At 42.9% G+C, this 16579-nt stretch overlaps 1 pseudogene; it reads left to right on the top strand.

Annotated features, from left to right (window-relative positions):
- The first annotated feature begins 6217 nt into the window (after window positions 1-6217).
- On the top strand, window positions 6218-16373 carry LOC136460383 (receptor-like protein EIX2; annotated as a pseudogene).
- The last annotated feature ends 206 nt before the right edge of the window (window positions 16374-16579 follow it).

Below are 16579 nucleotides of genomic sequence, written 5' to 3'. Positions count from 1 at the left end.
CAGGAATTCTTCTATGCTTTGCATCGTTGCCTAATGGAGTGTCCTCTAGGGGCTGAGATTCTTGTACCACCTTTTTTGTACCCTTCTTATTCCTCTTTTTCCCCATGGAGGGTTCATCTTCACCGTAAAGGTCATTGTTCTTGTACCAGCTGGCCCCACACCAAGGACATTTATCAAGTGACTTGAACGTTTCGCCACAAAAAAATATACAGTGGTTGGGGCATGCATGGATTTTTTTAACCCCATTGTCAATGGACTTATGACCTTCTTCGCTTGGTATGTGTTGGCGGGAATTGAGTTTGGTTGTGGCAGCACCCATGACAGGAGATGCAATAGATCATTGAAACTACAGTCTGACCAGCCATACTTAGCCTTCAGGATGAGCAGCTCAAGCACAAAACGTAGCAATGTCCAATGTGTCGGACAATCCTTTTTAACACCATACACAGTCTCCTTTGATACTTTTGTCACCCTTTTCAAATTTTCTAGATCTTTCGGGCTATTTAGTAAAATCTCTGGTCCAAGGGCTCGAATCATGTCCTCCAAATCATCTTCATCCTCAACACGTGCTCCACCATCATTATTGGCACCATCTTCATCATTACCATCCCAACCATTAGCATCACCATCTTGTTCATTACCAAACTCGAAATCCATTCGTGCATCAAGCTCTGCTGAATATTGAGACAGGGATTCTTTGGTTTCATCGTCGTATTCCTCCTCATCCTTGTCGTTAACAATAACCGTTTCACCATGATGAATCCATACTGTGTAGTCCTCAACAAATCCTCGCATAATCAAATGTGATCTGATGATAGTCACATCTGTCCATGCCATACGGTTCTTGCAATCTTTACAGGGGTAAATAATTGTATCCTTATTCTTTTTCAATGTCGTTGCATGCTTCTTTGCGGCTTCAATAAATTTATCCACCTCTTCACGGAAACATGCCTTGCACCTTAACGAACCATACATCCAAGAGTTCATGTACTCCATCTTTTACAACAAGAACAAAACAAGCATTAAAAGACTACTTATTCACATATATATATAAATGAATCAAATTAATAATTACTTGAGAATAATTGTATATACTTCAGATATATATGAATATAAATCTAATATAATTACATGAAGCATACAAACACACCATGGTAGAGGAAAATTAACTAAAGCCCCATTTATCCATAAATAATTAAAATACATATTTATTTATTACAATAAACAATTTTAAAGACAACAATTAGCAATAATTATACTTTACCTAATATCTTTCATACAAACCCTAGTCCAATCTCATCAAACATAAATTTACAAAAACAAAATTAATAAAAAAAACTAAACCCTAGATCTAGATCCACATGCACATGAAACATTCATAAAACTAACTAATTGTTCACTAAAATAAAAAAACATGGACCAAATAAGTTACTGATCTTGTTCTCCTCCCTAATTTACCCTAGTACATTTAAAACTTGGGTTTAATTTGCTTCATAAGTAGCTCAAGTACCGTAGAAGAGAGAGAAAAACAAAACTCTAATTACTCACTAACCAACCATTAAAACTTCAAAAAAAGTGTGAAATATCATTTTCTTACCTTCTACAACATCTCCACCAAAGGATTTGAGACCAAAACCTTCCCCTCTTAGTAGAGCAATTTTTGGGAGATGCCCAGGGCCTCCTCACCTTTCTTTCACGGGTTAGAGTGAGTGACCCGAGGAGGAAGAAGTGTTGCAGCTGTTTTATATGTGGGGCATTTATAGGGGCGGCTGGTGATTGAGCCGCCCCTACAAATCCGAGCTATATATACGGGGGCATTTGTAGGGGCGGCTCAATCACCAGCCGCCCCTACAAATAGAAATTCCAGGGGCGCCTGATGATTGAGCCACCCCTACAAATCAGACCCCATTTGTAGGAGCGGCTCGTATCACCAGCCGTCCCTGTTGTTTTATTTGTAGGAGCGGCTGGTCTCTGGGCACCCGAGCACGCCATTATAGGGGTGGCTCCATCACCAGCCGCCCGTACCAAATATTCGTCCCGTTGCTAAAAATCATTTTTTACGTAGTGAATTGTCATAATTACCATCTTATTACACAAATGGAATTCTGATTCTTTTTTTCTATGTCTATTACAGAGGGTGTAATTCGTAATGGAAAATGTTTTGTTTTGCCTAGCAATTCTTTTTTTTGAATGACCCAACAATTCTTGTCTTGTACTAAAAATGCAGATCTTTTTTTAATATGTCTAATCTGGTTCACTTCACTTGTTTAATATATTGTACCCTGAATGCATAAACAGCCTATATGCACAAGACGTAATAAGCTGACACATGGTCTATCACCCTCTGCAAGTTTTTTTTAATTGAAACAATCCTCTGCAAGTTGCCCAGGCACCAGTACATGGATGTAAGCCTACGTGAGGTGACATCGTGAAAAAAAAATTTCAACCAAAACTATCACATCGAATCTTGCGGCACATGCATGAAGTATTAAATATAAACGAAAAAAATTAATTACACAGTTTGGTTGAAAATCGCAAGACAAATGTTTTAAGATTAATTAGTCCATGATTAGCCATAAGTGCTACACTAACTAACATACGCTAATGATGAATTAATTATGCTTAATAAATTCGTCTCGCAGTTTCCAAGCGAGCTATGTAATTAGTTTTTTATTAGTATCCGAAAACCCCTTCCGATATCCCCGAAACATCCGATATGACATCCAAAATTTTTTATTTCGCGAACTAAACACAGCCTAATCATTGAACGCGCTCACGACTGACCGCTGACGGCTTCAACTTATCATCCAAAACCATCCGAAATCCACTGTGTAGTACACCAGCCAAACACGCCCAGGCTATGTAACTGATGCTGCTATTAGGACTGCTACTACTATATATGGCCAACGGGCTGGCACCGGCCCGTGCCAGCACGGCCCGATAGCCAACGGGACAGCACGGCACGCCGTGTCTCACAGGCCGTGCCTCATAGGGTCACGGGCCTGATTTTCGTGCCGGGCTGGCCCGCGAAGCACAGCCAGAATCACGGGTCGTGCCAGCCCGCGGCCTGTTACCCTCTGTATTCACAGAATCAGTTTTACAAACAGATAACAGTTCACAGTTTCATAATTCATACATTCACAGTTCACATCAATACATCATCACAGTTTCTTACATTCACAAAATCAAAGTCCAAAACTTGTCCGATACAGTCACATTTTCATACATTAACAGAATCAAAGTCAAAATGTCCGATACATTCACAGATCACAGTTTCATACATTCACTGATTCACAGAATCAAAGTCCAAAGCCGACAAACAACAAAAATAACCAAAATGAGTTGTTTAGTGCAATGCTGCCTCATTAAAAACTTTTATAGATAAAACTCACCCTTGTGAGAAATCCTAGAAAGAAAAAAAATAGTGCAACCAGCTCTTAATTAACCATTGTTCAAATGATAGACAAGTCTTTCACAGTCACACACACCCTTTCACAGTCACAGATCACACACACTCAGGCGGCAAGTCTCAACCTCAGTACCTCATTAAGTACTAGGAGCACCACCAGCAGGTCCATCTTCATTAAGGTACAAGTTCTGGAATGAGTCTTTAAGTTCTTGGTTGTCAACAGCATGTTGTTCCCTTTTTTCTCCTAACTCCCAGTCCTTTAAGCAGGTCAGCATCTCCACAGTCTATGATGACAAGTGCCGCCGCTGTTCCTCAATTATCCTACCTGTCAAACTAAAACAAGACTCCAAAGACACAATAGATACAGGAACTGATAGGATATCTCTAGCCATTATAACAGGATTAGAAAGGATAGCTTGTGGTCACGCCACCATAGAAGTAGGTCAAAATCATCCTCATAAGAAGTGACATTGTCACTGTCTAAGTAAGCTGATAGCTCAGAAACAACAGAAGTAGATGAAGATGAAGTGGCAGGGAGAGAGGAAGGACCAACAACACCTGATCCACGGCCAAAGATTCTTCCCTAGGCCTGCTTTTTCTTACTTGTATGATGTGATGGTTGTATAACCCTTTGAGACCTAGCTGCACCAAACTTGCTCTCATATTTTGTAAACAGTTTATACAATTCAGTTTTGACATCAGCATAGTATGAACTATACTCAGAACTAGTGTATTCACCAAGTAATTACAGCACATTAAAGAAACCTCTCATCTTAGCTCTAGAATCAAGAATGAATGCATATAAATATAACAGAGGTATGTCTTGCTAATATTTAAGGAACTTAAGCTTCATAGTAATACAATAGCTCTCAGATTATGATCTTTTTCACATGCATGCAAATGAGAAGCAATATCTAGGATATGGTGCAAAACAAGTGGACTTGTAGGATAATAAACAACAGACATTACAACAGTGAAGTCATAGAAGAGTTCCAGGAACTCCAGTATCTTCTCAGCAAAATACCAATGATTTGTAGTCAATAATTATGAACCATAATGGGAATTAATAAACACAAAAAAAACATTCTTGTATGGAACCAAGTGTTTAAGCATCATGTAAGTAGAATTCCATCTAACATCCATATCCAAGCCAAACTTTCTAGGTCTAACACCCTTAGCATTATAGTATTCCTTAAACAATGCAATTCTTTGATTAGAGAAATTTAAGAAGTTAATTGCAGTTCTAAAATCTTCTGTGTAAGGTTTCAACCTCTTTAAGCTAAATTTTACAATGAGATTAATGATATAACAAGCACAACGTTGATGTACAAGACTATACTTACGGTTACTAGGATCCATAGGATCAGGTGAAGGATCAGGACCTAAGTAACAAGCAAATAGAGGTGTCAAAGTGTTCATAGCCCTAGCATTAGAAGAAGCATTGTCTAGAGTGACAGAGAAAATCTTATCAATCAGACAATACTACTCAACCACAGCAGCAATTCTTTCAGCAATGTTTTCACCAGAATGTTTAACCTCAATCAGCCTAAGACCAATAACCCTTTTCTGTAACTCCCAATCAGCATTCACATAGTGAGCAACAACACAAATATAGTCCTCCTTAGCATTACCAGACCAAATGTCTGAAGTCAAAGCAACAGAAGAAATAGCAGGCAACACAAAATTCTTAAGCTTATCACGATGTTCAGTAAACAGCTTACCAAGATCTCTAGTGGTGGTCTGTCTAGAAACCTTGGCAAACCTAGAGTTATGAGCAAGAACAATGTAATCCTCCCATGCCTGTGACTCACCTATACCTAATGGAAGGTCAAGCCTAGCAATCAACCTACACAACTTAGAGCTAGCAATAGTAGGATTATAGTCCTAGTTATGCACAGATCCATTAGGATTGTAAGAAAGCCTAGACTGAACCCTAGCAGCATGATCAACCATTTTCCTACAAGATTTCTGATGCCTAATCAAATGGCCAGTGCCAGTAGAATATCTAGCAAATAATCTACTCTTACACATTTTACAGATAGCAGCAGTTCAAACCTTTTGACCATTAACGGTTTCATAGATCTCATCAAAATCAACCTAGACCCTAGATTTACGCTTACCAAGGCATGAGGTACCATCTATGCTGTTGGAGCCGACCGGTGTCCCTGTCGCCGTCGCAGACGGCGCTGGCTCCGCCCCTCCACCACCGTCGCCACCATCTAGATCGATCGGAGCAGAGCCGCTACCGACATCGATACCCAACAACACAGCAGCGTCGTCACAGATGCCGTCGTCATCCTCTGGGAGTGGCCCTACCGTAATCAGGTCATCATTACCGGTGAGTGGATAGACGACATCATCGTCATCCGCCATGGCGACCTTGACCACGGACGGCTTATCTCCAGCACCATTCCTCAACGGTGCATGCGGCCACCGTGCCCAGTCTATGCCACAGGAAGAGGACGATGAGACATCGACAACTAACCTGCATGGAGGAGAAAAATAGAGTCAGAGAGATAGAGCCATAGAGGTACAGATCCAGAGTCATTGGAAGAGACACAAGAAGTGGAGAAGACAAATCTAGGGTTAGGGTTAGGGTTAGGGTTAGCAGAGTACCTACGTAATCAGAGCCCAGTGCCGAAGATGATGAGGGCCACCCAGAGGAGAGAGACCAATTAGAAATGATGGCGAATGACGTAGGAGGGATGGATGGGAACACGGTCATGAACTCACATAGTTCACCAAGAGCGAGAGAAGAGAGAGGGAGAAGGGAGGAGAGGTGGATCGAGGTCACCAGAGTCAGGGACGATGGATGAGATCAGTAGATCACAAGAGAGAGCTCAGATTCACCAGATCGTGGATGCGGCCGATGCGGGCGAGAGAGGGAGCAGAGATTGCACCATGGCAAACTAGCGAGCGAGTGGGGATTATGGTTAGGGTTGGGAGCGGACTATAAAGCCAGCCGCCGATGAGGCTAAGGTGACTGGGCGAGCGGGGCTTGGTTGCGTCGCGGCGAGCAAGTAGGGAACTAGGGATTAGGGTTAGGGTTTGGAGCGGAGAGCGGAGCAGACGAGGAGGCGAGGCGACTGTTGACTACGGAGCGGGTGAGGAGGGAGAGTGGAGAGGTGAGGACTAAGGAGGCAAGGCGACTAGGGGACTAGGGAGCCGCTTATATGCGGGGTTAGGGTGCGGCGTGGGGCGGCAGGGGGTGGGGCGCTGGCAGGCCGGGCCATCACCGGGCCAGCTGCTTTGTAGCAGGCCGTGCCATACCGGCCCACGTGCCTAGGGTTAGGCCTAGGCATGGCCTGCTGCTCTAGACCAGGCCAGCCCAGGTTCGCTAGCCTCTGTGCTAGGCCAAAAAAACCAGGCCTTGGGCTGGGCCGATAGGCTTGGGCTGCATGGCCAACTATGGCTACTACTGTCTAATAATACTACTATAAGAACAACCCACGGGCAGTCCAACTGACATAACGATCATTTCCACCATGATGCATCGCCCAGCTACCATGTACGTGTTGCTCCTCATCACCTCCTACTTCTTATTGCTCTTCCTCCCCATCCACGCGCAACACTAGACCCAGCCAACAGCCGCCACTAGTGGCAACACTGCGGATGTGAGATGCCTGCCGCACGAGAGGGACGCCCTGCTGGCTTTCAAGCATGACATCACAAGCGATCCTGAAGGCCTCCTCAACTCATGGTGGTGAGATGGCGACGGCCACAGCGCCGAGCAGGACTGCTGCCGGTGGAGAGGCATCCGATGCAGCAACCGGACTGGACTCATGCGCGAGCTTCGACTTGGTAGCACCGTGTTCAGCAAAGCTTTGGTTGGCCAGATAAGCCCTTCTTTACTTGCTCTAGAACATCTGGAACACCTTGATCTTAGACATAACAAGCTTGAGGGTCCAGCTGGGCGTATTCCCGAGTTCATGGGCTCTCTAAAGAGTCACAAGTATCTTGACCTCGCCGCCATACAATTTTCTAGCGAGGTGCCTCCACAACTTGGCAACTTATCAAAGCTACAGTATCTAGACCTTTCCTCTATGGGAGGCCGCCTAAAGGCAACAAACCTCTCATGGTTAACACGCCTTCCTTCCATACAACATCTTAGCCTCAACAATGTGAACCTTAGCACAGTAATGGATTGGCCTCATGTCATGAACATGATTCCTTCTTTAAGGGCCCTATATCTTTTGGGCTGCTCACTTGCTAGCGCAAACCAGTTGCTACCATGCCTGAACCTCACAAACCTTGAGGAGCTGGATGCCTCTAGTAACTCCTGTTAGGATCATAAATGTGTATCTCTGTGTGTAACCGTAGATCCGGGGACGATCTCTTCCTTTAGGGCTTCTCCACTCGCCTGGGATAGTAGCACCACAGCGGGTAGACACCGCTGTAATGGTGTAGATGATGTCAGTGGTGCTGCAGTGGAATGGTGGAACCCTGCAGGCACGACGGTGAGCTTGGTGGGGCACATCCTGTCGCCGACAGCACGTCTTTAGGATCGGTTTAGGGTTTTCTCTGTTGGTGGGTAGCGGCTCTGTTCAACCTCGTGACCCGAGCCTAGTTCCCTGCTCCTCTATATATATATGCTGTGCGACAGGGGCCCACCAACCAGTTAGGTTGGGTTCCCCCGATCAGGGAGCAGAGGCAAGGGCCCAATAAGCCACTAGGCCTATTGGTGGAGATCAACTAACATTCTCCCCCTTGATCTCATTCCATTTTTCAATTTCATATCATTTACTTTTGTTAATTCCATTACAGATTAGCGCATAGAGCATGTCTTATCATCCTGGTCCATTGCTGATAGATTTAACAGCTACAGCACACTACTCTGTTCTGAAATAGATACTAGTCTTTGGGCCTTCTTTTGTCTAGGAATTTTAGGCTTTCCTTTAAACCCATGCTAGCTACATGTTCTCTGAACACCATGTTCTCTGAACATGTTGGGTGGCAAGCCTTTTGTAAGCGGATCCGTGAGCATCTTTTCTGTACTTATATGCTCAAGACTTATGACTTGATCTCAGACTTTATCTATCACAACATAATACTCTATGTCAATGTGTTTGGCAGCACCACTTGACTTATGTTGTGAGCATACTATACTGCCAGATTATAATCATAGTATAACTTAAGTGGTCTATAGATGTCGTCAACCACCTTCAAACCGGGTATGAACTTCTTTAGTCAGTTCACCTGCCTGTTGCCTCATAACATGCTACAAATTGTCATACATTGTGGACGATGTAGTGACAGTTTGCTTTGAGCTTTTCCATGAAGTAGCTCCCCTTTGCGAGATGATAGAAAATCCACGTCTAGATATATATTCACTCTCGCATAATCAGAATTTGAATATCCCACTATGTGGAGTCAATCAGATCTTCTATACGTCATCATGAGGCCTTTCATTCCTTGCAAATAATGCAAGACTTTCTTTATCAATTTCAGTATTCTGTTCCAGAATTGCTCTAGAATCTGCCAAGTAAAACCCAGTAACAAATGCCAAGTCAGGGCGCATACATACTTGAGCATGTTCCAAGCTTCCGACAGCTGAAGCATATGGAACCACTTTCACTTTATCAATTGAGCTCATATTGGTTCCTAGGGCATTGAAAATCTCCATATCTATCGCCCTTGACTATAGGAGCAGGTGAGGGACTACATTTGTGCATACTAAATTTCTTTAAGATCTTTTTCATGTATGCCTTTTATGACAGTCTTTATACCCTTTTTTTTCTATCTCGGTGAATCTTGATCCCTAGAACGAACAAGGCTTCGCCAAGATCTTTCATATCAAATTTCTTTGTCTCCAGTAGTAGACTGACGTCACTACTAGCAAGTAAGATATCATCTACATATAGGACAAGGAAGATAAACTTCCCATTCTTAAACTTTGTATTGACACAATTGTCCTCTACATTTTCTTTAAAACTCAAAATTCTTTATTGTCTGATCAAACTTCAAGTACCACAGTCCTGAAGCTTGTTTTAATCCATAAATGGATTTCTTTAGGTGGCATCCCATTCGTTCTTTTCCTTCCATGACAAAACCTTTCGGTTGTGCCATGTAAATATTTTCCTCCAAGTCTCTGTTGAGAAATGCCGTCTTTACATCCATATGATGTAATTCTTAATCGTAATATGCCACTAATGCCATTATGATTTTGAAGGAAACTTTACATGAGACTGGAGAAAATGTCTCATTGTAATCAATCCCTTCTCTTTGCAATATAGTCTTTTGCCACAAGTCGTGCTTTATATTTCTCTATATTCCCTTGAGAGTCAAGTTTTATTTTGTAGACCCATTTACAGCCTACTGTTTTGGCTCGTTTAGGAATTATTTCCAAGTTCCAAACTCTATTGCCATTCATTGATTTCATTTCATCTTCCATGGCCTCAAGCCACTTTGATGAATGATCACTTCTCATGGCTTCTTCAAATGAGGTGGGATCATCCTCTATTTGAAATTCCTTAGTGTTATACACTTCATAATCAGTAGAAATAGCTTATTTTCTAACTCTTTGAGACCATCTAGGGGCCTCCACATTTGGCATATCTACTGTTTGAGGTTGTTGTTGCTCCCCCTCATATATGGCAATATGTTCTATAGAATCCTGAAGAACAGGTTCCTCATCGTCATTCATTGTTGCCACAGGTGGAATAATAACAGGTGCTGACACCATAGTATCTTGCATTGTCGGTGCAGCGACATCATATAGTGAGAAAATTGGCTCGTGAATCATTGGAGTGGGCGCATGCACCCGCTTTACTTCAAGATCAATTTCTCGAGCTACCATGCTCTCCCTCATCTTTTCATCCTCTAGGAAAACAGCGTGTCTCATTTCCACAAACTTTGTGTGTCTCTCTGGATAGTAGAAACAAAAACCTTTTCACTTTTCTATGTAGCCAAACAAATGGCAACTTACTATTTTGGGATATAACTTCCCAATGTTTGGGTTAAATACTTTAGCCTCAGCAGGGCTCCCCACACACACGCAAGTGGTTAAGTGAGGGTACTCTTTCTGTCCACAACTCATATGGTGTTTTGGGCACCGACTTTCTTGATACTCTATTGAGAATATGAATGGTGGTTTTAACGCCTCCATCCATAGGCTCAACTGTAAGGTGGAGTAACTTATCATACTGCCCACCATATCCATCAGGGTACGATTGATTCTTTTAGCTACTCTATTCTGCTGAGGTTCGCCTAGTGTAGAATACTGTGCTACTATGCTATTCTTTTAGGGTATGCCTACCGTAGTACTCCTCCACAGTTAGACATGACTGTCTTTATCTTTAAATTGCATTGGATTTCAACTTTTGCCTTAAATATCTACATTTATCCAATGCTTCTGTTCTTTCTTTGATTGGATAAATATGGACATAATGGGAGTAATCATCTGTGAATGTTATGAACAAATCATTACCATCCACACTCTTTACAGGAAACCGACCACAAATGTCTATGTGAATAATCTGTAAAATTCCTACGCTTCGTTTGTCATCTTTCTTAATCTTCTTTACATACTTTCCTCTTATGCATTCCCTGCATTATTCTTAATCTGAGAGCTCTAATGGAGGAAGAATATCATTCTTAACTTGTCTTTCTATTCTCCCCTTCGAAATATGGTCTAAACGATAGTGCCATAATTTCGACAACACATCGTGAGCTCTCTTATGCCACCTTTTCTAGATTAACACTCTGTGACCAGTTACTTTATCAGCTAAGTGGCATATGTCTTTGAAGAGCCAATGAACTGACTCTTTATTCTATCGAGGTACTCGGTGACCGTGTCACATTCTGGGATTGAGCCCACAATTGTAGGTTCAATCATGTTCTTTATCACAACTAAACATTTCTTATTTGTAGTGACCCCACTTCCTATGCTCAAAAGTTATAGGACATCTTTTGGGATTCAAAATCCCTTTCTTTTGTTGCCCAAGTGGCATCATTCTCTTTTATCTCCCTCATCGGTGCCACAAACTCAGTGGAACACGGTGAGGTGACTACCTAGTCCACCTTAGACAAGATGAAAACCAGGTCAAAACTTTTCTTAACATAAAATAACACCATTTGCATGCCTTGATTCCAACGTTGGTCAAAATCAAAACATACAATTATACTTATACACTAATTCTATATCACCGTTGAGCAGAAATAGAATTAATGCATAAATCATTAACTTTCACAACTGTTCTTACACACTAATTCTACATCACCGTTGGGCAGAAGTAGAATTAATGCATAAATCATTAAAATTAACAATTTTTCTTATACACTAATTCTACATCACCGTTGGACAAAAGTAGATTTAATGCATAAATCATTAAAATTATGATATTGTTATTAACAACGTTGGTCAGAAAATAACAACATCATAATCATGTCATAACTCTTTTCTCCAATTAAATACCACGTTGGTTCAAAACAACTGGAGAATCAACAATTTCTTTAGCAGCGGAAAAAATCTCTTTTTCTCCAATTAAATACCACATTGGTTCAAAAATAACTGGAGAATCAACAACTTTATTTTGGCTGTGGAAAAATTCTCTTTTTCTTGAATTTTACCCACAGGGAAAATTGCTTTTTCTATTTTCTTTAATCCATTAATCAATTTCCAGGAAATAAACATTTACTAGAAAAACTTTTCTTTTTCTCCAGTTAAATATCACGTCGGTTCAAAATCACTGGAGAATATACTTTTTCTTTAGCAGCGGAAAACATATACTCAATTTCTTGAATTTTACCCACAGGGAAAAATTACATTTTCTATTTTTCTTTTGAACCATTTATTCATTTTCCAGGAAATAAAATCTTTACTGGAAAATGAAAAAACAAAACAGATTCAAAACCTCATTGTTGGGCTGGAACTGATACAGTGGCCCGACCCATCTCTCCACGCGCGCGTAGGCCACACCCAGGCCACAACCTGGGCCTGGGCTGGCAAAGTTGCGCTGCCGCGTGCACCCGCCTGGGCCGGCGATGGCCCAATCTGATCTGTGCCGTTGGTTTCGATCCGACGGCCGGGCGCTCGTTTCGGGCGGTATAAAAACCCGCCGACGCCACAACCCTGTGCGAACCCTAGCTCAGTCTCTCCGTTGCTCTCTCTCTCTCTCTTCGCCCTCTCTCTGTTCCTTTCTCAGCCACAGCGCAACCGAGTGACCGAGAGCGAGACAGCGAGCGAGCGGGCAGTGGAGCGAGGCAGCCATGGCGCCGTTGCCGGCCCCCTCGCCGGCACGCGTGCTCCCCGACGGGTGAGCATGCCGCCGTCGAGTGGCCTGGCCGCGGCGCCCCCTTGGCTGAGCCTAGCGAAAAATCTTCCCCGGCTCAGTCTTCTTTTCCCGTGCGACGGTGATGTCGGCAGCGCGGTGCACGGCGAGTTCGTTCTCTTCCCCTTTTCCCCTCTTTGATTTGGATCTGTTTTCCTCTTATCTGAACCAATGAGTGTTGGGGATTAGGGTTTAGATCTAGGGTTAGGGTTTGGTATCCGACCCTCCCCTTTTCCCCTTTCTTTTTCTTTAATTTCTTTTCCTTTTGGAGTTCATCCGAATCTCTTCCCTTCCCCTTCTTCCCCCTTCCCCTTCTTCTTTTGGGATTAACCTAATTTGGGATGGGGTTACAAATTAGGGTTAGGGTTTCGGTTGAACCTTTTCTTTTGATTCGTTCGTCCTTGCTTTTCTTTCTTGGGTTAGGTCTTCGGGTTTGGCCAAATCCGAACCCACTCTTCTTCTTTCTCATGCGAGTTAGGGTTAGAGTTGGGAAGAACCCTCTTTCTTGTCAGATCCGAACTGGATTTGATCTTTTCTATTCTTTGTCGTGCGCCGTCGAACGGTGCGGCTTCTTTCCCCACGCGGTGGCGGTGGTGACCGGGGTTCCAGTGACGTCCGCCACCCCCGGTCCTTTCCCTTTTCTTTTACCCGGTTAGGGTTAGGGTTACACAGAGGCAACCTAGCTCTGGTACCATTGTTAGGATCATAAATGTGTACATCTGTGTGTAACCATAGATCCGGGGACGATCTCTCCCTTTAGGGCTTCTCCACTCGTCTGGGACAGTAGCACCGCAGCAGGTAGACGCCGTTGTAACGGTGTAGAAGACGTCGGTGGTGCTGCAATGGAACGGTGGAACCCTGCAGGCGCGACGGTGAGCTTGGTGGGGCACATCCTGTCGCCGGCAGCGCGCCTTTATGATCGGTTTAGGGTTTTCTCTGTAGGTGGGTAGCGGCTCCATTCAACCTCGTGACCCGAGCTCAGTTCCCCACTCCTCTATATATATGTATTGTGCGACAGGGGCCCACCAACCAGTTAGGGTTGGGCTCCCCCGATCAGGGAGTAGAGACAAGAGCCCAATAGGCCGTTGGGCCTATCCAATGTCGGCCAGCTGGTTTTGGAACATAACAAGCCTCAAGTATCTTGACCTCAGATCAAATAGATTGTATGGGCAAATTCCACACAAACTGGGAGACATGACATTCCTTCAAGTCCTTGATCTTTCGCTTAATGGACATGGTGACAAGAACATGGGCGTCATGACCACGGACCTTAAGAATCTATGCAGTTTGGAGGTCCTGAATATTCGCTCGGCTCTCTTATACGGAGACATAACCGAGATGTTTAAGAATTTGTCTCATTGCTCGCCAAACGAACTGAAGGAACTAGACCTTGGTTTTAACCAATTAACTGGGACGCTAGCAAAATGGATAGGGCAGTTAACGAGCTTGGTTAACCTTGATCTCAGTTGGGACAACATCACAGGACCTCTCCCAGCGTCTGTTGGTCGATTCACTGATTTGAAGTTCCTTGACCTCTCTTACAATCACCTGACTGGAAATGTCCCACATGAGATTGGTGTGCTCACTAATCTGACCGGACTGTACCTAAACAATAATGACTTGGATGGGGTCATAACAAAGGAACACCTTGCAAATGCAAGGAGCTTGCAAAAAATAGACTTGTCTTATAATGCCCTGAATATTGATCTCAGTTCGGAGTGGCAACCACCATCTAGATTAAGCACTGCACGCTTTGCAGCCTGTCAGATGGGCCCACTATTTCCTGGGTGGCTTCGATGGCAAGTAAGCGTTACTGATCTAGATATCTCGAGTGCAGGCATAGCTGATAAGCTTCCAGAATGGTTCTCCGATGCCTTTTCAAATGTTGAACGCTTGAACATCTCCAACAATCAGCTCATCGGAGGCTTGCCGGCAAGCTTGAGCTCCATGTCCCTTTCTGAACTCTATCTCAGTTCCAGCCAATTAATTGGTCAGATACCCGCACTACCACCAAACATATTTATCTTGGACTTGTCCAATAACTCCTTGTCGGGACCTTTGCCCTCTGGTAGTGGAGCTATGAATGCAATTGAGTTGTCATTGTTCTCTAACAAATTAATTGGTCAAATTCCTGAATCTTTCTGTAAATATGAAGGGTTGGCTGTGTTGGACTTATCCAATAATTTTTTGGAGGGAGAACTTCTGCCATGCCTCAGTGCTATGGAAGATATGGAATTTATAGCCTTAAGTAACAATAATTTGTCAGGAGAGTTCCCATCTTTTCTGGAAAACTTTAGAAGTGTGCTATTCTTAGATTTGGCCAGGAACAAATTCACAGGAAGTTTGCCGGTGTGGATTGGAAACTTAGTATCATTAAGAATTCTACGGTTAAGCCATAACAAGTTCTTTGAGAGCATTCCGATGAACATCACAAATCTTGCTTGCCTTCAATACATGGATCTAAGTAACAATGAGATATCAGGCTCTTTGCCGAGCTACCTGTCAAATCTGAAAGCAATGAGAAAGACAAACATGACAGGAATGTGCTACGTCGGTGATATAGAAAACTTCCATCTCATTAGTTTGTCTGCAGTCTTGAAGGGGCAGGAATGGAACTATGGTGCCATTAGTAGAGTTTTTGACACAAACATGATGAGCATTGATTTATCTTCAAACAATTTAACCGGCAAAATTCCAGAAGAAATAATTGCACTTAATGTGCTAGTGAATCTAAATCTGTCACGGTGGAGTTGTTCCAAATAAGATTGGGGAGATGCAATCTCTGGAATCACTCGACCTCTCAAGGAACAACATCTCAGGGGAAATACCAGCCACTCTGTCAAATCTAACGTTCTTAAGTTACTTGGACTTGTCGTACAACAATCTTACAGGAAGAATTCCATCGGGGACACAACTAGATAGCTTGTATGCAGCAAATCCATTTATGTACATTGGCAACATTGGACTTTGTGGGCATCCTCTCCAAAACAATTGCTCGAGGGAAGGTGATGCATCAAAGCAAGGTCACCTGGGAAGAACAAAAGGTCACGGGATACAATTCTTTTATCTTGGACTTGGGTGTGGCTTCGTAGTTGGTACCTGGATGGCATTTGGTGTTCTGTTCTTCAAGCAAAGCTGGAGAATTGCTTTCTTTCAACTCCAAGACAAGCTGTACGACAAAGTATATGTCCTTATTGCTACATGGGTAAGGAGAACACAAACTGATTACGATGAAGCAGATGCGATTGTCGGTGCTCCTTCAAAATTTAGCCAAGGTATTCATGAATAAATGGAAGTGGAGAAGTCTGATCAGTGCTTCTACTTCTGTTACTATCATGTATTGTTGGTTTTCTTTTTCAAATTAAATGCAATATCGTTGTTGTTAGTCATACACCCATACACATTCTTCAGGTACGAGTTGTAATACAAAAATTATATTTCCTTATTTTGAGTCAGGGAATGGTATCTATTTTCTTAAGGGGCTACCCGAGCCTGGATACCAACTTGGCACAACTTAGATGTGCTTAGCAATTGGTGCCATCGCTATAAAAGTTTGGGCAATAAACCAATAATACACTACTCCTAGTGGTATAGTTGCACGAGAGTGTTTGTTGTGGATGCAGGGGGTATTAGCATTCTATTACTGCGCTTCATGCTTTTCCCTACTATGTGCTTGCTCCATTTCTTACTGTAAAAGCTCGGGCGCTGCATGTATTTTATTTCTATTTAGTTTCTGTACATGGATCTAAATGACAGTGAGATGTGAGGCTCTTTGTCAAATCTAAAAAAGCGATGAAAAGGACAAACATTACATGTGTGTACACTGACTTGTGAATGCGTGACCGCGGTAGCTAGATTTTTTTTTTTTGAAGAATGGTAGTTAGATTTGTAGAGGCATCCT

The sequence above is a fragment of the Miscanthus floridulus genome, chromosome 6, assembly GCF_019320115.1.
Source record: "Miscanthus floridulus cultivar M001 chromosome 6, ASM1932011v1, whole genome shotgun sequence".
In the NCBI taxonomy this organism is placed as follows: Eukaryota; Viridiplantae; Streptophyta; class Magnoliopsida; order Poales; family Poaceae; genus Miscanthus; species Miscanthus floridulus.
This window is presented reverse-complemented; position numbering and strand designations above follow the sequence as displayed.